Source organism: Sipha flava, unplaced genomic scaffold (assembly GCF_003268045.1).
Source record: "Sipha flava isolate LNK unplaced genomic scaffold, YSA_version1 48_pilon_pilon, whole genome shotgun sequence".
Classification (NCBI taxonomy): domain Eukaryota; kingdom Metazoa; phylum Arthropoda; class Insecta; order Hemiptera; family Aphididae; genus Sipha; species Sipha flava.
This window is the reverse complement of record NW_020273306.1, coordinates 1,263,258-1,288,096: the sequence shown is the minus strand read 5'-3', so window position 1 is coordinate 1,288,096 and position 24,839 is coordinate 1,263,258. Positions and strand designations below refer to the sequence as shown.

General features: G+C 32.5%; 1 long non-coding RNA gene across 2 annotated transcripts in view; it reads left to right on the top strand.

Moving 5' to 3' along the window:
• The window catches only part of LOC112690069, a 74,227-nt gene that overhangs the window by 22,952 nt on the left and 26,436 nt on the right, over positions 1 to 24,839 (top strand). Inside the window, exons 3-5 of one of the 2 annotated variants that reach the window (XR_003149175.1) lie at positions 1,681 to 1,777; positions 9,722 to 9,788; positions 12,964 to 13,032. This is a non-coding gene — a long non-coding RNA (uncharacterized LOC112690069). The remainder of the gene's footprint in view (positions 1 to 1,680; positions 1,778 to 9,721; positions 9,789 to 12,963; positions 13,033 to 24,839) is intronic. The other variant, XR_003149176.1, reaches the window with a different exon arrangement.

Genomic DNA, 24,839 nt, shown 5'->3' with positions numbered 1-24,839 from the left:
TAATAGTGATAAGAAATATGTATATTAATATAATTGTATGAATAATGAGGAAAACTAAGTTTTTATCAGTTTTATAAAAGCCGAGCACCGTCACCGAGTTGATAACAATAATTTATAGTTCCTGTATACATTATATAGTAATAAATGATATGAAATGTATATACGTATGTGTTAAAAATTGTAGAGATCTTCTTGCCGAAATAATTTTATTCTAAATTATGCGTTTATCATATGAAATACGGAGTAAAGGAATGTATGGCAAATACCCACTATGCTTTACATAAAATTGATTGGTCATGTTAGAAGAAAATGTGGAGGAATAATCGTTTTATTTTACTGCATATATAGTTTTTAATTTTGATACAACTATTTAATTTTATATAAATTCTAGTAACTTTTAGTACGTTATATTAGTTTTTATTTAAAGGCTATACGTTTTTATAAAATGAAATATAACTATTATATAATGATTTTAGTTAAATGTAGATCTTAATGAGGCCCAACAAGTTATAACAAAATTCTAAAATATAATATTGTTTTCAAAAACTTAAACATAATAATAAATATTCTATAAGTAAATCTAAAATATCCATTTGTCAATATTAAGACTAGACATACTCGTAATTAAAATATTAGGTTTAAAATACTAAAATCAGATATTAGGTCGTATAAAGGTGATTTTCACTTCTTTCAATACTAGAAAATGTAATCCATAATCGTTTACCAAACTATATATATATATATATATATTTCATTATTTATAACACTATATAGTTTTATCACATTTAAAATGTACATTACAAATTTAATAGGTCGTGTATTATTAAATTTTTTATAGATCACACTACAAGTATTCGACGTTTTCTTTACTTTAACTTCATCGAGGTATTTATTTACTGCCGCACTGGGATTCACCCATACTTTCATCGGAAATCATAGAAAAATAAATCAATTTTCAAACGCCAAAGCACAATTATTCGTTATAGATATATACACGTATTTTTCATAGGTTTTTCCATTTCCGGTCGAATGTTTCCGTTACAAGAGTTACGATGGTTATATTTTATATTTTTCTAATGTACTACTACTACTACTACTATTGCCATCGATATAATTTACTCATCCATTATCATGAAAAGCCGACTACGTTTAAAGCGTGGGCGATTCGTTTTTTTTTCCTCTAGTTTGAATTGGAATTTCATCGTTATGAATAACGCAACAATAATATACGTTAAATCGACCGAACTAAACTGATAAAATATACGTACTATACTTTTATTTATTCTCTGCCGTAACCATCACCACTGCCACTCCATAACTACATACACACATACCTATGTCCGATGCATGTATTGTGTACCATTTATAAACGTGGTAGGTAGATTAAATAACAAAATTTTTCAAATTTTTTTTTTTATGTTTGTTCACTGTTTACGATAAAGAAAATTAATACTGTCGCTGTGGTAGGCTACGCTACTGTTGTCAACGATAAAGACAACAATACAATAGGGGCTGTGCAGTATCTTGTTGTTAAATCTAATAAGAAAAATAAAGTCAAAAACTTGTAACTGGCATGGAAAAAAATATATATAAATATGATTTAAATATATTATTTTATTAATAAAAGCTAAAAAAATATGTATATTATTTTTTTGTAATTATTATTGTAATATTGTACAGGGAAAGGTAGTGTATGGATATGACCTGGGCTTGTATTGGCAAAAAATAAAATTCAGCGAGGACTATGATACCTACACAATTTCAAACATCATCCTGTGTACGTATCACTACATTTTCTAATTAGTTATATATTTGTTTTATATTTCATACGAGTGTATTTTTATTTGTACAAAACTATTTCTCGGAGCTATCAGCTATACGGTTGACCGCTGACCAGACGTAATAATCATAATAGCTGTAAAGTAAAACGAATATTCAAAAACTGTATTAGAAATGTATTACTGAATAGTTCATTTTAATTTGGGCTATTATCTTGAAGCATTACGGTGAACTTTACTGAAAAGAAAAACGTCATAATGGACGGTTTTTAAGCGCTGTGAGAAGTAGGGGGACTGATCTCCCGTACGTCCTTCCCATTTCAATCCTTGGATACAACCTAGGTATTCATAACACACCGTACTCGGGGCCAGAAAGTGTCATTGTGGCACGATGATCGTTACAACGTCCGTCACACCGAGTTGGCGATAACGGTGTGAACTCGCCGCGTCGCGTAATGCGATAATAAATAGGTTTTGTCCTGTAACTGCGGCGACTGAGTATTTATACACGCACACAGTTTTATCTGTATATACATATAATACCTATACATATACATCTGGGTTGTATAAAATGCATAATATCATAAGTCCAATAATCGCACACGAACTCACGTTCAGGTAAACGAACTCATAGCGATCGTCATCGCCGACTACCGTTTGATAATCTTTTCTTTATTTTTTTTTCGGTTGTCCTGTCGTCGTTTAAAAATCATTTAAGCCGCGTGTCGTTAAAACCTGTAATTTTTTTTTTATTTTATTACGAGTATTATTACTATTATTATAACTATTATCCTTTTTTTATTATTATTATTTCTCTAATCGGTCGTTCCGCGATTCCACGTGTAATTACACGCGCGCGCGTCCAGCCTATATATGATAGTCTCGCGCGATAGCGGCTCCGGCGGTACGTACATGCTGCTAATGACGCCAAATGGCTTCGGCCGGCCACCCGCGTAATTTGCCGGACTTAATTACACCTGTACACGTATACGACGACTGCACGTGTACAGTAATGTGTGCGGTGCGTACATGTGTTTATGTCCCAGTTCTCTGCGTCGGTGTTAAAAACACCTTTTGCGCGTCGAACAACTATGGTTGGGGCGACCGATTTGCTCTTGACGATTTCCATGGTTCTACGACAAAATATCTCCAGTCGAAATGTCCCCGTAGAAAAAAAAATCTTTGGTAATAACGTTTCAGGTAAAAGTTTAATTTTAGTACGATTTCAATGTATTTCGATTGCATTTTGAATAGAATAATTCAAAAATGTAAGATTTTGTGTATTTTCGGAAATACGGAAATTAGTTGCGCTTAATTTATTAATGATATCTACTATACTTTTATCGTAATCTTGTTAAATTTTTCATCATTATTTTTTTTTTTTTTTTTTTTTTGGGGGGGGGTGGGAATCAGAATCTATTACCTGGAGATATTTTAACGTAGACATTTTTATGGCCTACCGATTTCCGATCGGAAAATTGCAATCTCATTTTTAATGATACGTGTTAACATAATATTATTATTAACGGTTAACTGTTTACAATTTGATTAACATCTCACACTTCGTCCAGATCGAACAGCGACGTGGTTTTGCTCCGAGTATAATATACGTAGTAATCCCGTAACTAAATACTTTGCCACACCGAAAACAAATCTGTACTAAATAGTTTTTACTTAAGAATATTTTAGATAAATTTACTAATATGTACCAAAAGTGTACCAAAACGCAATATTTAAGCTTACAGTTAATGTATAAGCATTTGTAGTTGTCCTATCAAAATAATTAATCGAGGTAATTATATTTTCTTGGTTGAATCATTTAAAATTAATATGTTCATGAAACTAGGGCGTCTTCACACGATTATCATTTGCGTCTGTGGTTGTTTTTCCCGAATACCAAATTAAAGTTACCAATTTACTAATCCTAATAGTTAAGAAATGTAAGTTATTACGATAAGTTATGTCATATATTGTATAATATTACTTATAATTATGGTTGTTCATCAATACGTACATTTTAAAGTGCCTGCAATTCCCTTACGGCTTGCAAAAAAAAAAAAAAGGAATCTAGAAGGCATTTTTACGGCAATCCAGCTACTATTAATTCATCTTGCGTTGTTTGAAATGTTTCTATCTTACAATGAGGATCGCACGTCGTTCATCATACACTTTTCCCAGCGACTTAAAAACGCATGTTCGTAAATTGAAAGTCTATAAAATGCAACGTTCGAGTGTGCATACACATGCAATATATAATATACGATGCTCGTTAGATCGTAAACAGTGCTGTTGTTAATGCTGTGTATTACCCATTGAAAACTATTTTCTTATTTATTTATGAAACATATTAGCGCATTCAAAATGCTAGAACCTATCGCCACATTTATATTTACTTATCAAATTGCTTATGTTCGAATAATATCGCAACACGTATGCTGCCATCGCATCATATAAATGCAGAGTATAATAATTAGGGGTAAGGATTTCGTGCTCTAAAAAACCTTAAAATTTATATACATATATGCGCTTAAACGTCATCATATATGTTCTAAAAGTATGTAAATATTCTAAAATATTTTATTTTTCATTCAAAAATCAAAACTTACCAATTTATTTTTTATTAATCTATAGTAATTTAAGTTGTTTAATTATTATGTTTTGAATAATTATTGAAAACATGCAAACTTCTATCAGTCCCTAGTCCTAGTAATAATTATTGAAAATTTAATTTTCTTCATTTCGGACTCTGTATTTTGTTTTCACAATTTAACTACTACTTATATTTTACGAACGTATCATGGCGGTTTTACGTGGTTCAAAATATTATACTGATGTTTGTTTTTTTTTTTTTTTTTCACTCCTCGCTTAATAGCTATTTCGTTTGTCACTCGTATCGCGTTTCTCGGTGACGCGAGCGCATCGTCTGCACAGATCGGCGTGTCTCGTACGTGTCTACCCAACAAGAAATACATTCCCGTTACGTTGAGCATCAGGAAATCGAATTCCACACGTCACGTTCGCACGTCGCGGTTTCCTGTTACCGATATTTCGCTTCACAATATGCGGTACACGAGAAGATATCATATTCTACATATTATTTTATTTGTTCACTATTACGTGTACGTTCGAAAGAATAAATAATCAATCGTAACACATAGAACACGCATAGATGTGTCACCGGTGATGATGGTATACCTATCGGTGGTTCGTGGTCAGCATGCGAATGACAGATGATAATATGATTACAATCCGAAGGCACAAATATTTCGTTTAAAATTACGAGTATCGATCTCAAGAGGAAATGAAAAAAGTACAAGCGTCGCGTGTGCATAACAAACGCGGTATCTCGTAGGGGCTGGTAACGTATTATTATATTTTTATAATGTAATGAACGATACCTACCTATTTGTTAGGCGAATTCCAACACCACAGGAGGCGAAATGAACTGCGCTAGGGGAAGAAAAAATAGTAACTCAACGAGACGAGTAAAAAGAAAACGAAGAGAAATTTCAACGCGAGAAACTTCACGTGTAATAACTCAAAAGTTTCGTTAAGCGCGCGTACGCGCCAACTGCAGATTTACCGATCTCACGCTGGTTAATGATACGCGTTCGGGTGCTGTTGCGGGCCTAACAAACGCCTACAAAATACACCGTTGAAATTAATGGGCGGGAATACAACATTATTATTATTATTATTATTATTATCATCTGTATGTTATGTAAATATATATGTGTATGTGTACATAATAATAATATTCTTATTATCATTATAATGATTATTGAACTGCATGTGATGAATTCCGTGCACAGTAGCCCGCTGCCGCCGTGACGCCATTACTGATAAATAATAATAATAATAATGATCACTAACGAAAAAAAAAAAAAAACAGTGGTATGAAAAAAATCGACCGTGCGCGAATTGAATTTAACGACGTGGCGCGCGTGGCTGCACCTGGCGTGCGTGTATATCAGTCACCGACCGCAGATAAATCTAAATCTGTTACGTACGGCATACGATACATTAATATAGTGTTATTTCGGTGGAGGAAATAATAACGTAATTTATAATAATTAAACGTCACGAGATTTTTTTTATTTATTTTTTTATTTTTTACAGTCGCTGAACGCACAAGAGCTAATAATATTATTACACGTTCACGTATAATTTATATGTACGTGATCATATACTATGTTTATATGTGTGTGTGTGCGTGCGCGCGTTATGTTTGTATTATATTTAACGTTACCTCGGTCGGAAAAACGATATTTACTCGTGTAACATAATAATAAATTTACTGTTGGTCAATATTTGCTTGGCTGCGGCCAACTACGCGCATATTTATACCTTTAGGGCTCAGCGATAAACTGCAGGGGGACCGCGGTTTATGTGCGTGTTTATTAATTCCTGCGCGTAATTATTATATATTTCTATCGATTGGTTTTTCGCGTAAGCTTTCTCTGTTATAATTATCGTGTGTTTTGTGTCTTCACCACCCTATAGTCATTCGTGCCAAATCACAATTCTGCCGGCTATAAGACATACTATGTACCCCAACCATTAAATTTAAGTAGTTTGATGATGTGATCGAATTATAGCGCACACATTATTTCCGGCTTTGGTGCGGTATTTATAAAAACGTTGTTCCGTGCACCGAGATTCTTATCATGGAATTCATATTAAAATTGTTCAAACAAATCGATGACAATTCTAAAAACAACCGGGGTGTAAAAACCGATTAGCTGTTTTATGACGGACATTCGAACGCAGATGAATAATGCAAGTATAATACAAGTTCGACATATCAAATAAATTAGTTTTCCTGGTATATATTTCGTTCGTATACTTAATATATACATGCAGATATTAAGTCAAATCGCGCAGAATAACGCTGACACCAGAGATCGAATTTTCGAGAAAATTATACAATAATATTTAATTGTTTTTTCTTTCTCTCTCTCTCTCTCTCTCTCTCTATCTATTTCTCTCATTATTTTATTGTTTACACGATCGACAAAGACTGAGGGGCGGCTAGGACGGTCAAGGTTGTTAAATTAAACGCACGACAAGCGGTTAACCGCAATGCAAGGCCGTAAATTGCACATACGAGTGCCTACACGTCGCCACCGACATATACACAATAGGTGTGTATTGCATTTTGAATAATACTATTTTTTTTTTTTTTTTTTACAATTTTCATGCAAATACACACACTTAAGTGCCCGCTCGTCATTTGTATTTATGGAAACTTGGAATAACGATATAATATACGATATGTAGGCACTATGCATCACGCCCATCCCAAAGTAATATAACTATGATTTCACGATTAATAAATTTTAATATTTTTACTCGGAAAGCACTTATAATAGCTATATTGTTTATCGCGCACGTGTTTACGATGGCTGAATAGAATTTCAACGCATCACATAATGTGCTGCTGGGATACTTTAATTTTTTTCCATAGCTAATTATAATTCTAGTGAAGTTGTTCATTTAATAATTATACATGCATTTTCCTTCGACTTTGAGTTATCGTTATTAATAACATTATTTTGAGTGGGTAGTATTTTTGGTTAAGTTTCGTTCAGAAACAAAAGAAAATAAATAAATAAAATTTAAGTAGATTGCCGACAGCAGCGTTCTTTATTTTATGGAGATGATATAACCTTGAACCTTATGTCAAACGATCATTGTTCTCTGTTGGCGTTTCATGACCTAAAACATTCAAGAGTTATCGATTGTTTACACCTATACTGAACGTCATTATCAGGTAGCTTCACGTCCTTTCATCAAAATGTATAAAAACAATATATTATTTGTCAATAAGTTGATAACACACAAGCGAATTCGTGTTTTATTTACACACTCAATTTGAAATTATTTACATATTCGTTTTTATTTTCATTATTCATTGTTTCTTTACATATATTGCAATCAAATTTAAAAATTAATTTTCATATATTTTCTTATATTTCCTATTAAGATTGATTTTCTAAAAATTTTTAATGCTAACAAAAAACGCAAAATTGTTATGTTTCGACATTCACAAGACTATTTGTTGTAAGAATAATATAAATAAAAAAAGTGTCTGGGATCATTTATTGAACATTAAACCTTTCTATTTAATTATTGTTAACACTTTTCCCAATATTTTGTACACTAATTATTAAAAAAAAATTAATTCCGCTTTTGGAATTATTTAAATAATAAATTAACCATCTGGCATTAAGCCGTATAAATAATAGTATAGTTTCATTTTATAGTCGATATGATGAGTTCCTTTGTAATTCAATCGCCAAAACGACATTTGTATAATTGATTGCGTTTTATCAAACGGGCTGTATATCGATAAAAAAATTGATATTATTATAGTCGTGCGTGTGTGTGTGTGTGTGTATGTGTTTGTGTACACGGTATGTAACGTATATTTGTGTGCGTGAGTATATTTATACGGTATTAAACCGTGATTTACATCGAGTTCATCGTGGACACCACTACCACGGTTCAATACATACTAACGTCGTTTATTATATAGATCGTGACGTGAACGGTGTGGGAATCGTCTCGGGTTCAGGTCGAGTGTTCGACATTAACGAGCGTACATAGGGCATTTTTTGGCCCTGGAGGCTTTACTAGTGCGCAGATACGCATCTCTGCGGGGAAAGAAGGCTGTATCAGTAACAATAATAATAACGCACGTGTGTGTATGTGTAATGCATGTGCATGTATATTTTACATACGCTTTACAAACGCTAAGCATTTCAAATAGGTACTAGAGTGACCTAACTTCCTGTTTAAATTCCTATAATTTCGTAAGAGACTGCAGCTGTAAGATATTTGAACAATTTTTATACATACGAGTATAAACCATCATATATGAAAATAAATTGCACTTTTCCGTTCGAACAAATGTATTTTTAATAATTATTACTGAAGTAATGAAGTTATTTAATATTTTGCATTCCTTTGTAGATACTTGTATTCATTTCTAAGTGAGTTTAAAATATGTCCCACTTGATAATAAAATATTAATTAAAATAAAAAAAATTTAACTGCAATTTTAACTTTTTTCGTAACTTTTGCTTAATTTTAAGAACATTTAAGTTTATTCCAATGTCAATTATTAACGCAGAAAATATTAATGTTTATTTTTTTTTATAAAACTAATTTGGTTTCAAGGCGATTCTTCAAAACTACAGTGCAATTTTTATTTTATTTTTATGTTATAACTTCACTGCCATAATTTATTAACAAACGATAATATTGTTATAGTAATATCTTGTTGCGTTTAATTATTATATAATACGATATTCTCCGTGCTATTATTCTGTATGAAAAATATATAATAAACACTCGGCAGGAATGGTCTTCTGAAATTAAATTTGTAGGTTTTTTTTTTTCATATGGACCTACTACGCCATTGTTACGGTTTTCTATACTCTCGTTTTACGTAGTCATAATATATGTACGATGACTTTGCTGATGTCTATCGTATATACGAAATATCATTAAACGACCATAATTGAAACTAAGTTGACGACCCGAAAGCGGTAGAGGTCAGTCGCGACGAAATAGTTTCGACTTATACGACAATAAGGAATACCACCGAGAGAGATCTTTGGCCCGTGTATTATATATTATATAAACTGCATCCTAATTATGTAGCGTAATTCTTCGTATACATAATATATCTGTACTGATATTTTTCGAAATTTTATCGACGGCATTTTGTATACTTTTACGCTTATATTTTTACTGTTTATTTTTTATATTTCAATCAGCGGTTTTGATCAATTACCATAAAAATATATAATGACGTTTTATTTATAGGATTATCAAATATTATTATAATTTTGATTAGATTTATTTGTATAATAAAATGATAAAAATTATACACTGTATAAGCCGTATTATTTATTTATTTTATTTTTTTATTTCAGAAATTTACTTGGCTGTGCATACGTTGGGAAAATCGTAGAAAACAAAACACATCATATACCTTAAATGGTGAGTAACATTGAATACATTTATGTTCACATATAAGCTTCTACTATATTTGCTTCACTACATTTGTAGTGTCTATACTTTATTATTTCACTCGGTGAAAATCATTTTTTTTCATTTTAACCTCCAAATGGAATATTTGTTTTTAAAAAAAAAAAAAAAAAAAACATTGTTTTCGGTCTATAATTCACATGCTCATGAAATATACTCCGAACGCACGTTATTTGCCTATTGAATATTATTATATACTCTCCAACTAAGTTTAGCTAATGTAGTGTCATCGTAACGTTATATAGCGCGTGATAATTACATTTTCTATACAATATAATCATTATTAATGTCGTCAGTAGATTATAATAAGGAGTTAGGTACGGCAAAAGAAACACAAAATACTATACGTTTTGTCGTAAACTGGTTAAATTTAAATAATAAATTATAACTTACCCATTAAAGTTTTAAATTATTATATTTTTTATGAGTGGACGAACTATTAATTAAGATTACTGTATTCGTCGAGTTTAAAAAAAGAAATAAAATATACAGTTCCAATCGTATCAGTATGTTTAGACACGCAAAACACTTAAATATTTAAAACTGTGCTGAGAAATCTACTAAGAACAATACATTTTTCAACGGTATTGCAACAACTAATTCTATACTATATATAAGTAGATATATGTCAATAAATTTTCACTTTAAAATTCAAGAACTAAAAATACAAAACATTTACGTTTCTGAGGTAAGGTTATCGAACACGCCTCCGAGGAAAACAATAACACTCAGAAACTTAAATGTCGTGATAGGGAACATTAAAATGGACTAAACAAAAGTTCGTGTCCTGAAACTTTACTCAGTAGTACATGTACACGTAAGAAAGGAAGCAACCAAATGTGATCAATCGTGTAAGACTACAATCGAATATTGACCTTGTGAAAAGTTTAGGAAATCGAAAAAGTTTCTCTCAAGTATTTTAAGAATATGTGAGTTATACTGCGAAAGGATAAGCTTTTATCGTACAGTAGAGCAGTAAAGATTGAAAAGCGTGACTTATAAATTTCGGTGTTTTTATTAAACAATTCAAGGTATGCGCCATGCTAAAGTTAACATTTTGAGATAAAACTTATTTCACATAAATTTAAATGGAACACAGAAATACAGCATCTATGTTATACGTTATTTCAAATAAAAATATAATGTTTTGGAATTTTAATCTCAATGGATTTAATTTTGATTAAAATCCCAAGCGTTTAAAAATCTAGCAAACAGATATTCTTAAAGTAGTTTATTTTTACTTGGAAACAACTTTTATTTCTCTAAGATTTTTTTCCAACCAAATCAATGTTTTATTTTTTTTTTTATTACGTATACCTTTAAATTAAGTTTGAACTGTGTTTTTATTTTAAATGTATAGATTTTTATTCATTATAATTGAAACATTCAAATTAATATTCCTCGTTTAGATTTTAAGTATTCTTCACCAATTTCTTATGGCCTTATAAGTCATATTTTTTTTCATTTTAAGATCCATATCGCATTATTACCTATTATTTTATGTTTTATTTTCTCGGTGGAAATAATATTAAAATTTAAATATAGACAGATAAATCTCCTCGAAATCATACCCCAGTTAAAACATTTAATCATTAAATATTAATAGTATTTATTAATATTCAAGACAATATATTGCAAAAAAATATAATTAAATTAATACGATATTATTAATAAAATTAATATAAAATAATTAATCTGGATTGTTATAATCAGGTACTTAAATTTAATACAATTATACATGCATAAGTGAATGTTTTTTATAAATTATATTTTTATATACTCAAAATGAATGTAATAATTAAAAGAAAAACCGGACAAATATATTTGACCAATTTTACATTATTCGCCTACACAGCAGGCATAACCTTCGATGATAGTATTCCAAATTATTTAAATTACTCTGCTGGAATTAATAATTCATCTAGTATTGTCAATGCGAGAACTATGTTTAATTAAAATAGGTCTGGCGTGCACATTTGAACATTATTAAAACCAATTATCTCGGTGACAGTACACATGTTAGTGTATTATTGTTTTTTGGCATCATATACGATGTAAGTGATTGCATTGCATGTTTTTATATTATAGTTACCCGTGTGACTCTTACCATAAACATAAATATTATAATATATAAATATATATTGTACATGTGAGCTTATTTATTATTTTAATAATATTATGTTATTGTTTTTTAACAGCAACAGTATCTCGTTTTTATGACGATATTTTATTATACTATAGTATTTTAATACGTATAAAACCCATAGTATCGATGAATTTGACGTGTCTAGATGTACGTTCACCGAGAACATGAACACGTTCGAGTTCATGAAGTTTTTTGAAGGCTGGAGGAACTGAAGGAAGAAGGAAGAAAAATAAAAACAGAAACAATAATAATAATATAATTCCCTAGTTGTCGGTCGATTTATGTAGGGATTTTATTTATTACACTAGTCCACTGTGTTCTTAAGGATTTGATGTGATAACAACAATAAAAATAATAAAAACCGTATTTTCTCCAATACACATATTCTGCTGTTGAATTCTAGCCATCTTCTACTCTTAGCCAGAGGTTGTAAATAACCCTATATCTGACGAGACAAATAAAATATATTATATCCAATATGTACAACGGATTATATGAGAGCACTCATCGTTACGTGTTTGTATATATGTATGTGAGTGTGAGCACATATGAAGAATAGGCCTGCAATTGTTTGCTTCAAGACAATGGACTGAAAATCAACCCTTGGAAAAGTGCCAGAACCCTCTGCGCATTATCCTCGCGCGTGCAGCTGATCGATTTACGATCAGCTCATTAAAAAAAAAAAAAAAACTATAATCCAGTGTACTTATGATAAACATATTGAAAGAAAAAAAATAATAATTTCTATAGTTTACCTATAAAATGATAAATAAATCTATTAATTTACATTTAATAAATCATGGTCAACTGGTTTTAATTAATTGGATCGTGGATAGTATTCTATGGAAATAATAGAATAAATTAATTGTTGGTTGACCAAAATATTTGACTAAAATAGTGCAAGTAAACAGTTATATATATAAATACTTTCATGCATATTATTTTATTTATTTATTTATTTTTTTTTTTTTTTGTTCACAGCTCTGATTCTAAAGATAATCGTAATGATAAATCACTACTAGTTATGGAGGAATTTGTATCACACTTTTGGTGAGTACACGAGAAAATCAAACATGCTAACTATGACAACTGATAGAAATAGGAATAGTTATAATAGTCATAATACAATATTCTCGTCAAGTGTGTCGTATTGAGTTGCAATTAATTTTTTAAAAAACGAATTAATATAATAAACTAAATTATCATGTTATATTGATTTTCACTGCCGATCGGGTTTGATAGTTACCAAACTGCTGCTGGTCGATTAAATTCAGGGAGAAAGAGAGAGAACCATGTGTGGCTAGAGTTTGAATACTTACTCGTGTATGGTCCTGCTGTGAAACGTTCCATTCGGTATTGAATATAAACCGCCCTGTTTTATGGATTCGTGATGAGTGTGAACACTAAATTTAATCCTTCGGCTAGACACTATACAGCGTTTGATTACTAGAATATTATGCACAACACCGCGCTCGGTATACTCGTGTATTACACGCCCTTGTACTGCTGCTGGTCATCGCAGTGTATACGATGATAGTGCGTCAAATAGATTGTAATTAATTGCCCACGGTCCAAACAATTAAGTACGCACACCGCAACGACCGCCACCGCCGCCCATTTTATACTTGTGCACTTTGCTGGTGACCAGTGGCGGTTGCGGTGACATTACTGATTATACGAGAGACGGGATGTACATCATCACACGATATAGTGGTGTTATCGGTCCTTAAACTGCGTTTCTTCTGAACCGATATGTTAAGTTATCATTATTTTTGTTACACTACCGTGTAGCATACGGTTGTGTGTATTTAGAAATTTGAAAGTGTGTAGAAAATGTTTTTCTATTTATTGAAATATTATCGAAAATACAATATGAAAGTCGTTTTGCGTGTATTCATTAGTTAGAATGTTTATTAAATTTTTAACGAATACATTTAGTAGAATCATAAACATTTTAAGGGGTCAAAAATAAATAATTATTTAAAATGCATTATTTATTGGAAGCACAAACACGGTTACTTATATTACACAAATGTCGTAAAAGTTACTTTTACGTAATAAACAATTTTAGAAGGGTAGACCACTATCTCCATCGGTGTCCATCATGGGTATTATGCACTGGCTACAAGTGTACAATAAATTTTGTTTATAATGTCGTGTGTAATACGAACAATTAAAAATCTTAGACTCTGACTTGATGTGTGTATACGAATAATGTCTGTATTTAAGTAAATTGATATTATATTTGCGATTTACACGCACGTCGTGTACGAGTACTAGACGTATCCGACTAATCACTATTTAACTGATTGTGTAATTTCTGTTCAGCGCCAAATTTTCCATCGCATCCTTCGTTTTCTGTTAACATACCGCACAGGTTTCTGTGTAGCTACAGCAGCTATTCTTCCTAAGTACTGGTTTACATTTAGTTTTAAGTCGTTATTTTCTCCTATCTTATTATCGACAATAATGATCAGCACGCGAAAAAAGGTTGCAGTGGCATTGGTTTTGTGATCTTCGTTTTTGTTTTTCGTTTTTAGAAATCCAGTAGATGGTTGTGTATATCTCACAAAGTATAGGTATAGGTTTAACGATGTGGCACATAAATAATATTATGTAAGATGCAACTAGAGGAGAAAAATTTAAAAAATTATAATTAAGTATGTTGTTCAATAATATTAATTCAAAACGGAATTGAAATTGCGAATGAGGCCTCTATACAACGGTTGAACGAATGGTATAACGATATGAAGAGCAATGGGGAGACGTGGTCGAATACTAGCCTGCATAAACATTGAGAAATTTTATTTGTATTCTCTCTGTTTTAATATACGTGATCTCATCTTCCTTCATCATTTAAAAATGAACGCGAGCGCAATGCATATTTAGTCCAATTAGGACGCTTTTCTTTGTCACCGTGTTGTTTATGTAGAAACACAGCGATGACCTCCCTTTTGATACACAGCCGTAAACATATCAGTAGAACACGTTACAGCGAGAGTGAACAGTTATGATCTACTACTAAATAATATATAATATCCACTTGGTCATCGGTATTCTTTTTCGTCTCTCGATTTGAAAGCAATTTCATTTTATGCAGATTGAAACGATTTTTCTCTTTTAGTCAGCATTAAAAATACACCAAGCTCGTGGCAACATTTTCTCGAATCGATTATCAACAAAATCCGTCACATATCAAAAGCAACACCAACGGATGTGTAGTATGCCATAGCCGGTTTGCTAAAATCACTTTGACTACGGAAAAAGTTCCTACACGTCAGTCAACCTGTTCAGTTTTAATCGATTCTCGAGTTTCAACCGACCGAAATATTTAATAAGCGTACGTGTTTCTTTTGGTAACTCAAAGTTCAAGCAATGTACTTACTTACACATTTGACATTTCCCAACAAACTAAATGCATTAACACGTTAATCCTTTTAAATTTTCATATTATAAATTAATTCGAAAAGAACTCAAATTAGGAAAAACAGACATCGACGCTAGATGCTTCATTAATTATTTCCTTATTAAAATCGAAACCGTTTAAAAGTGCTATTCTTTAGTATAATATTTTGAAATTAATACTACGCTGTCTATAAAAACGTCAAGAAATCATTATTTATTACGGTATAATATTGTTACACTCAGATTAGATTTTGTATTCACCCATTGATTTTTAAAAATGTTCGTGATATTCTACTTAAAAATGTTATAACGATATACTATATGTTTTATATGTATGTTTATTTTTTGGTTTGTCTTCTCGATGCTGTTAATTAATATTTTTCTGTGCGGAAATGCTAATGCGATAATCCAGTGGGAATAATTTTTTTAAGAATTTATTTACGCTCATATAAAACAAAACTCGAATAATGAAGTGGACGTTATTAATTTTTAGTTTCCACAGCATTATAATTTTCGTTTTAATAAAAACTTTGCTTAATGAAGGTTTTGAGCTTCATTAAAAAATATTGTAGCGTAATCAGAGAGAATCCCAGTTAATGCTTAAATCTATTATAATTAGATATTGAGAATTGAAATAACAAATTCAATATTTACTCGGTTTGTATAATATAATTAATTCGTTTTAATAAAACTTCATTAAGAGGAGTACATTTATATTCAGCATTATATTCATGCTCTAAAATATTTGAAATAACATTCATTTTTAGGCTTGTGTATGATATTTTTGGATAAGTGGCATAACAAATAAAATAAAGACTAAAATATTTTGAAAAAAATAAAATAACGTTAATTAATATGCTAAATGTTAAACATTTAAATAATATCCAAGACGATTTTTCAACAGTTTCATTTCATATTTTCAATAGGTATACCAAATTAAAACCAAATTTAACGCAATCACAATTAATTACATAATTCCGTATACTATAATAAGTAATTCAAATTTGATTAGTTTTTTTGCTTATAGTAATAAATATAATTGATTACAAATTATTTACTCTTATTTAATACCTTAGTAAAAAAATATTATTCTATATTATATTTCATTATTTTAATTTTTCTATCCAACTTAATACTTCCATTACGATTTCATACTCCGTTTTATATATTTATAAAAGATGTTATTAAATGTGTACTTTGTATATACGTGAGTACGTAACACTTGTAAGCATACAAAAATCCTTATAAATATTTTAAAGTCCGGAGTACGGGGAACATAATATTAATTCCTTAAATATTAAAATAATAATACCTACTGCTGTATAGACACCGTTGTTCTAGAGTGTTGTTTGCATCAATAACGAGTTTTTTGGTAAAATATACAACATATATAACAAGAGGTACAAACGATAGGCGCAAAAACAACCCTGGGTTTTTTGTCGAACACAATGAGTTAGGGCAGCAAACAAACCTTCGATCTGAAAACAAAAAAAAGTCGACACTGTTAGTGGCGGTAGGAGGTAAGAAATAAAATTGGGGAAAGTTCGATGGGAGGTCACTGTATTCATCCATCATTTTGACTATGATGGAAGACCATAGTCCGAGTTTAGTGACTTTGGCCGATAAGAAGTAAAGAAAAACGATTTCATAGCGTGTACATTAGATATCATTGTCAGAAGAATACATTTTTCACGTTCGATCACTTTAACTTATTACATTATTAATATCGTCCCGCAAAATTTGGTAACGATTAAAATCGTTTTTTTTTATAAATATTATTATTATTATTATTATTATTGCAAGTGTCGTGTTGTATATCCACACGCTAGTGACGAAGAAAAATGCCTCGTGTGGTGTATACGATCAATAGAGGAAAATCGGTTTCAAACAGTCGACATAGATGAATCGGTGGCGAAAAGATTACAACACAAAAATATCGTTCAGTATTCAATCGATTCTTGGATGCAATGATAATGTTTTGCAAACGTATAGTATTGTAATTACAAAACGCGACAGTTCTCATGCGCGTGCGTATGTCATATTGTGACAGGTGTACGTGCACCGTCCAAAAAAACTAACGTACGGAGGCGACCGCCGGCGCGAGCATTTTCTCGGATAAAGGATTAGAATTGTCAGTCGCCCACGTTCGTGTCAACGTCATCATCTCTCCTCGGGTTTTAGTTTTTTTTCTCTTCGACTCAATTCGTATATACGGTTGAATCACACACAGGCGTTACCAAGTGCTATAAATTAGCGTTGATCTTCTAACCTATCACGTGCGTCGAACTGGTGGCCGAAGAACGAGACTAGAGACAGTAGACGGAATCACTTTAATCACTTATTTTTCATCAATTTTGTTGTTTTTTCTGCTCAATCATATTGAGAAAAAATTATATTGAAATTAATTAATTAATTTTTAGCCTCTAGTATTATTGTACTTGTAATGCAATTATTTTATTTTTTATTATTTTACGTTCGTCTAATTTAATTTAAATATAACACTAACACATAGTAAACCGTTTTTAATGGAAATGTTAAATAATTATTTATACAACAATGAATGATGCATTTTATCAAATAGCAAATACCTCTGTTTATAATTACAAAATAATTTGTACAATTTTAAAAATGATGTACTTTAAAAGACTCTAATTCCTGATTATATTTTATATTTTTGCTCGATTAGCCAAGACGGCAAATGCATCATGCAAATAAATTCCGAAATCGCTCAGGCAAAGTTAGAGTTTATGAATAAAAAAAAAATCGAATCTCCAATGATTATTAAGGTGAGTGAAAACGCTTCATATAAATGAATGTATGGAATGTGGTACTATATGGCTGTGAATCTTTGATATTAAATAAGAAAAAACAACGAATCGTCGAAAGCATTCAAATCTTGTTTTGGAGAAGAATACCACGAGTCAGATAGATAAAACATCGTAGCAACAATAACATATTCAGTAAAATAGATGAACGCAGAGAGATACTCATAACCATAAAGCAAGATGATAGAACATGATTAAGTCACATATTAAGGCACGAAAAATAACTGATTTACAGAATAACAGAAGGAAACATTGAAAGTAAGAGAATCCGAAGACGTCCAAAAACTTAATTTATCAAACAAATGATCTCCAATGCTAAACGATCAAGCTACACTGAACTAAAGAGGATAGCTGGAAACAGGGAACAGCGGAAAGTGTATATCTCACTACAAAACCAATCATAAGGTTGAACACAAGAAAACAGATATTTTATTTCTAATCATCTGTTTACCATTTATGTTGGTGGCAACATCATTACTTATATTTAAAGGCAAAATAACCTATTTAAAATTAAAATGATAAATCAAAAGTCGATTTTAATAATAATAATTTGTATCGTAGTACGTTTCATTCGTTATAAAAACATTACGATACATATAAAAGCCGCATCATATTTGTTCACATTTTAATAAAAATTTGGAAATAAATTTACCGTATTTTGTCTGAACAGTAGTTATGAGGCCTGACGCATAGAGGAGTTATAGCAGAGGGAGAGAGGCGTACACGCAGAGACGGTCGGCAGGAGTTTAAGACGAAGAGCTTCAACGCGCGTGTACGTGTCACTGTAATTTCTTAATATTCTAGGCAACGCTTCTCGCCTCGTATCCCATTACGCAGACATTGTCCATTGATCATTCCGCTCGGTCCGTGCTCTTGATTTACAACAAACGCCCGACACACGTACTTCCTCCTAATATATTTCGGTTTACGTGTACGCGTGCATTAATGTGTAGTACTGTAGTATTGTCCCATGTTGTCGTTTCCACTGTGACGTACACGCGCGCATTCCTCAATAACTCGAAACTGTAGTGCATTATTCGGCTGTTCGGTTATTACGTGTTGTATGCGTGTCGCAGTTCGAAAAGTAAAAAAAAAAAAGTCGCGTACTCGAAACACACCACGACGTGTAAACGGGACAAAAAACTGTGTTTATTTTTATTTTTTCCCCTTAACTCGCTTCTCCCTCGAGATAACGATATTCCGTCCGTGATTGCATCTCTCTCGCGCGCGCGCAAAGAAGAAAAAGTCGTGACCGCTTTACTCGTGATACGTGCAAGAACGTGAGAAACTTCAGTGATTTTTCTAAACCTCTCTACGAGGACTATTTCTGCTGCGGTTGACCGGCAATGGCAACAGCCGTTTGACGGCGTCATTATAATATTTCAAACGTAAAATAATAATAATAATAATAATAATTGAGACGCCCGCGTTGTCTTTCCATGCATATATAATACATATATTATTATTCAAACCGGTTTTGCCGTGCGTCTTATTATATTTATCATTAATCAACGAGTTGAAGAGCTACTGGGTATTATTTGATTTGGTTTTTTTTTCTTTCATTCTGTCCAACGACATGCGTATAAAGTACCGTGAAGCTTGCCTACCGATTTTTACAAAATGACACGTCTCGCACATACGTGTGCTTGAATAGGAACGCGTCGTGACGACAGCATTTGGGAGTCCTGTTTTCGGTAAGGACGATAGTGGTGGAAAACAATGGAGGTCGCGGCTTCATGATTTTTAAAACGCGTGCGGTAGCCATCATTATCATCATCATCATCATTGCTAGTGTTGGTTTTTTCTCCCCCGAAACACGTCGGATCCAAGACAATGGAAAGGTCTTACAACGATGATTAGGTATTGTTCATGTATCGGGTTGAACACGACTAGCGCCTAGAAATGGGAAATACGACACGTGTATGTGTGTGTGTGTGTAAGTGTTTTAAATTGTTATTGTTTCGCTCATGAACTTCTTTACTACGGGCGCGAAATAATATTTTCGTCTCGGCTGTTTTTTGAATAAATTTAAATACAGAGTATTACTTGTGTATCGTAGAGGACGTACTCACGTTACCCGTATGAAAATGCAATTAGTTTTCGAAAAACCCGTGCGAAATACTTATTTTTGTCGAGGTATACCTAAATGGACTTCGACGGCTTAGTTTTATGTTTACTATATGGCGATTAAACTTGTAACACCGTGACTGCTGCAGAGAACGCCGTGTATGAATGTACTTGTATTATATTGCAATGCGGTACTTGTGAAGTACGAATATCTGGTCGGATTTTGTTGATTTAACATTATATACGAACGAGAATGCACAAGAGTCAACTGTAACAACCGTTCATATTACGGGACACATCGTATTACGTTGTATTATACACACCCGCGTGTGTACAGTGATAAACAATAACGTGAAACCGGTCGGTATCTCGACCATGTATAGCTCGTGTAACCGTACAGCGTTGAACGTAATGTTATGAATTCAATGGTAAAACACAAGGGAATCGTAACGATCGGTTGATTCGCCTGGAAAAAAACAATGGCTCGACATGGTGGGGTGGTATGATAAGTTCAATGCGTTTCAACAAAAATAAATTTCGTGTGGTTTTCAACTGCGAACTTTTAAACTTCGCTGCGGGCAGTAGTAACGTAAGGTCACGGTGGTCTTAGTACACTTTTGTGTTCAGCCAACGTTAACGCCGTCCGATTCGTCCTGCAGGTGCAATTTAGTATTCTTTTGTATTTACACCGTCATATCTATATATATCTTCTACGATGGTATAAGTGTATAACACACACACACACACACGTATGTATGTATGTATGTACAGGGAACGCCGTAAACGACAACGAGTCTAGGGGTTTACTCTCGATTATCGCATTTATTCTACCGTGTCTATTCTTTATACTGCTACGATGTTGTGCTTCGCGCGTTGGTTAACACACAGCACAATTATTACACGTTTGTGTGGAGCGAGAACTAAACTGACGTGTACACAGAATTTCGTTTCCTCCGGCTAAATCGTCAGCCTTCGTCTTCGTAGTCGTCATTGAGAATTTCTATTCCGTTTCCGGTACAACGGTTTGATACACTCGATTTTCATTATTTTCGTCTTCCGTGCAATGCGCACTATAAATCATACACCAAATCCTCCTCTGGTACTACAGTCTCGGTCCGGCGTCATATAGTTTATATACCATAGAAGCTTAGCTTTTAAATAATCGCACCATATTTAGGAAAACCACGTACCATATTATAATATATTATATTCTGTAGAGTTATCGTGTACGATTTTATCATATTTGTATTTTTATTCTACTTTTTTTCTCTTGAATACAGTAGTGGTGTTTATTTACTTCTATGCTTTATAGCAGTCAAAAATATTATCGATAAGAAAAAAAAACCGTAGATACCTATGTCATTTAAAATCAATAAAAATACACCTACGTACACATTCTTATAAATACATCGTATGGACACTAAACGTTTTGCCCTGCAACTGATCATTATTGACTACGATTAAACAGCACTGCAGTGACCAGTGATGACAGTGTATATAAAATTTAAATTGGTTGTTTCGAAGGGAGTGTCTTAGACAGAAATAGATACAATGTTGACTATTATTCAACAAGACACAGAAAAACCGCTCCTCTCCGTTAATAGCTGTATAGTAAACCTTCAACAATAATAATGGAAAAAAAAAGTACAAAACAATGACAGAAAAAAAATATCTAAAAACTAATTACCGGTTTCCGGTAATTGCTCTTTTTTTTTTTAAAATATTTTTATTTTTATTTTTTGGGTGCGGCTCGGCTCACGAAACCCATACTACCTCACTTTACTATAATACTTGATCTAGATTCTGAAAACGTTTTTTCGTAGACTCTGTTTTCTCAACAATTAATTTCTGACATGTTTTATATTTAGTTTACAATAATGCTGTGCAACAACAAACTAACAACGTCCCTTAAGAATTTTTTTCAGTTCATTTCTGCTTGAAATTCATACACTGTGCATACTCGTAAATAAACTATTTCAAACAAATCGACAATCATAGTGCACACAATAAACCCACCTTTCTTGACACCGGTGCGTTCAACTTTAATTGTTTACTTTCGATGCGAGAGATGGTTGATATTTTCAATGTTTTAACGTTTTACGTTCCCATAGAATTACATTATACCACACTGTCGCATTGTCGAGTTTTGTACGAATATAATATTATTATAAAAGTATGAACTTTGAAATATCGTTTCCCCTATCCCTTTTATCTCTGAGATTTATTTATCAAAAGCGTTTTACTGTCACATCAAGATAATCTAACTTGATTTATTCATAAAATTTGGAAGAAGCTAATTGTTACAAGGGTTGAAGTAAAACCGTTCACCGTGCCAACCCTCTCTCAACCTATTTTACCGGGTCCGAATTCGTCATCGGGACCCATTTTGTATGTACAAAGTTGTTCTGAGACGATTAGTCAACGTTATTATCTCCTATTAAACCTCCCTCAGCATTTTCTCCTTAGATCCGCAACCCGCATTAATCTTCCCTACAAACGTTTTTGTCCCTCGAAAATGTAATTAATTGAACAACATCCGACATTGGATGAAGTTCTTAAGACCCGATAACTATGCTATAATGTCTTCTTTTATAGTGTATTTTTTTTATTTTATTTTTTATTTTTTTAATTGATATTATTCAGTTTGAATCGATACAAAAATAAGAAACGATCAACAGATGTTAACCCTGTTCTCGTTAAAATCACGACGACGTTTACTTGAATCATAACTTAAATCGTATATGTAGTGCAAAATATTTACGATTGTTCCTAATTCTTAACTATGATTTTAATATTTTTCTATTCGTGTACCATATATGTATAAATATATAAATACACCTATGGTATATAAATAAACTAATGAGTCTCGACCTCGGTACAAAATACAATAGAAATCTCAACAAACATCAAACACAATATAGTGAATGATTATGTCTTGGTAATATAATGATATTATAAATAAAAGTAAACATACGGTGAACTCAAAACGTTTAAATGTTTGCAATTAACCTGGTAGCAAGCTCTCAACGACAATACACGATAATAGCTCTTATTCAATTTCCTTCTCACATTTTCGACCGCCTTCCACCGCTAACACTGTAACTACTACTGCGGGTCTTGTTTCCATTACGTTTTTATTTGATTTATCGAAAAAGCTTTCGGGTCGTACACCTCTACTACTACCACTACTCCTACATTACTCTGCACGGTCTGCATAGCCGACGCCCGCGAACTTTCTTCTCTATCTCGCCACCACGTACCGCTTGCCATCGGCCTAACCATTAATCACGTTGTTTCCGCGTCACAACCATTGTTTTCGGCCCGGAGCGTCACGGTGTTTAAACCGCGCGTTATGCCAGGCACGCGGGAAACCCTAGGGACCCGGTGCAGCGGTGGCTGTCAGCGGCTCCGCTTTGGGCATCAATCATCCCCGGCGATATCCACTACCATCACCACCACCACCACCACCACCACCACCACCACCCCTTTATCACCTCATCGCATGTACCCTCCGCTCTCGTCAACGCTATCAATCCCGTCCTCAGTTGTCATTTCCCCGTCACCATCGCCCTGTTATCAATCCCTCCCCGCTTCTCCGTCCCTATGTCCTGCAACCGATTGCCCTTCCTGCACTCCGGCACCCGCAATTTATTATTATACGTTTTACACACTGGTTCGTCTAGTGGCGAAAAAACCGTTATCACACTACATATGGTATACCACAATCATCGCGTCACACCCACTACACACCATCACTGAAAATGGTTCGGATTTCGATTGTCAGCCATTACAAAAACACACCGACTCTTATATTTTCAATTTCTAATACGCCAAACGACCCGTATTTTCTCTTTACGTTTATATATGAACTTATACAGGAACAATCATTTTAGCGTCTAAAATTATTGGTATTTATTTATCATAACAATTCTAATCGACCGCCGAATGAGGAATGAGATTCTACGGTGTATAATAGGTTTATTGTTTTGGAATGTTCGTGCCGATCTCACTAAAGTGTGTCAAAATTTTAGACAAATTGTGTGCTTAGTGTTATAAACGCTATAATAATCTAACATAAATTATTTTCCGTAAAAATCCACAACCAGGTGTCAATGGCATAGTTTTTATGTGTTTCAGTGGTCCACTTCAATTTAATTTTAAATTAAAATTATACGAAAATAAAATTGAATGGAGTGATTTTATGGGAAAAAATATTATGTTTGTTTGTATTTTAATAATACTTACAATACATATTTTTTACAGGTGCCTGTTTTTCACACGTACCAGTGGCTTTCTTAGAATTTATATATTGTCAGTGATTTCATCGGCAGTGTTTTGTGTGCATATTATATAATCACAACGCATAGTTAGTTTAACTTTTATTCGAACCATTATTTTACGATTAGAAAACATTGTATTATTCCGTATAATTTCTGGAAACGTGATTGAGAAATTCAGTTTCGCACATGTTGAAATTCGATTAGACAACAAAATTGTGTTTGATGTAGATTTTGCTTGTACAACTAAAAAACTAAAACCAAGATCCATAATGTTCACAAG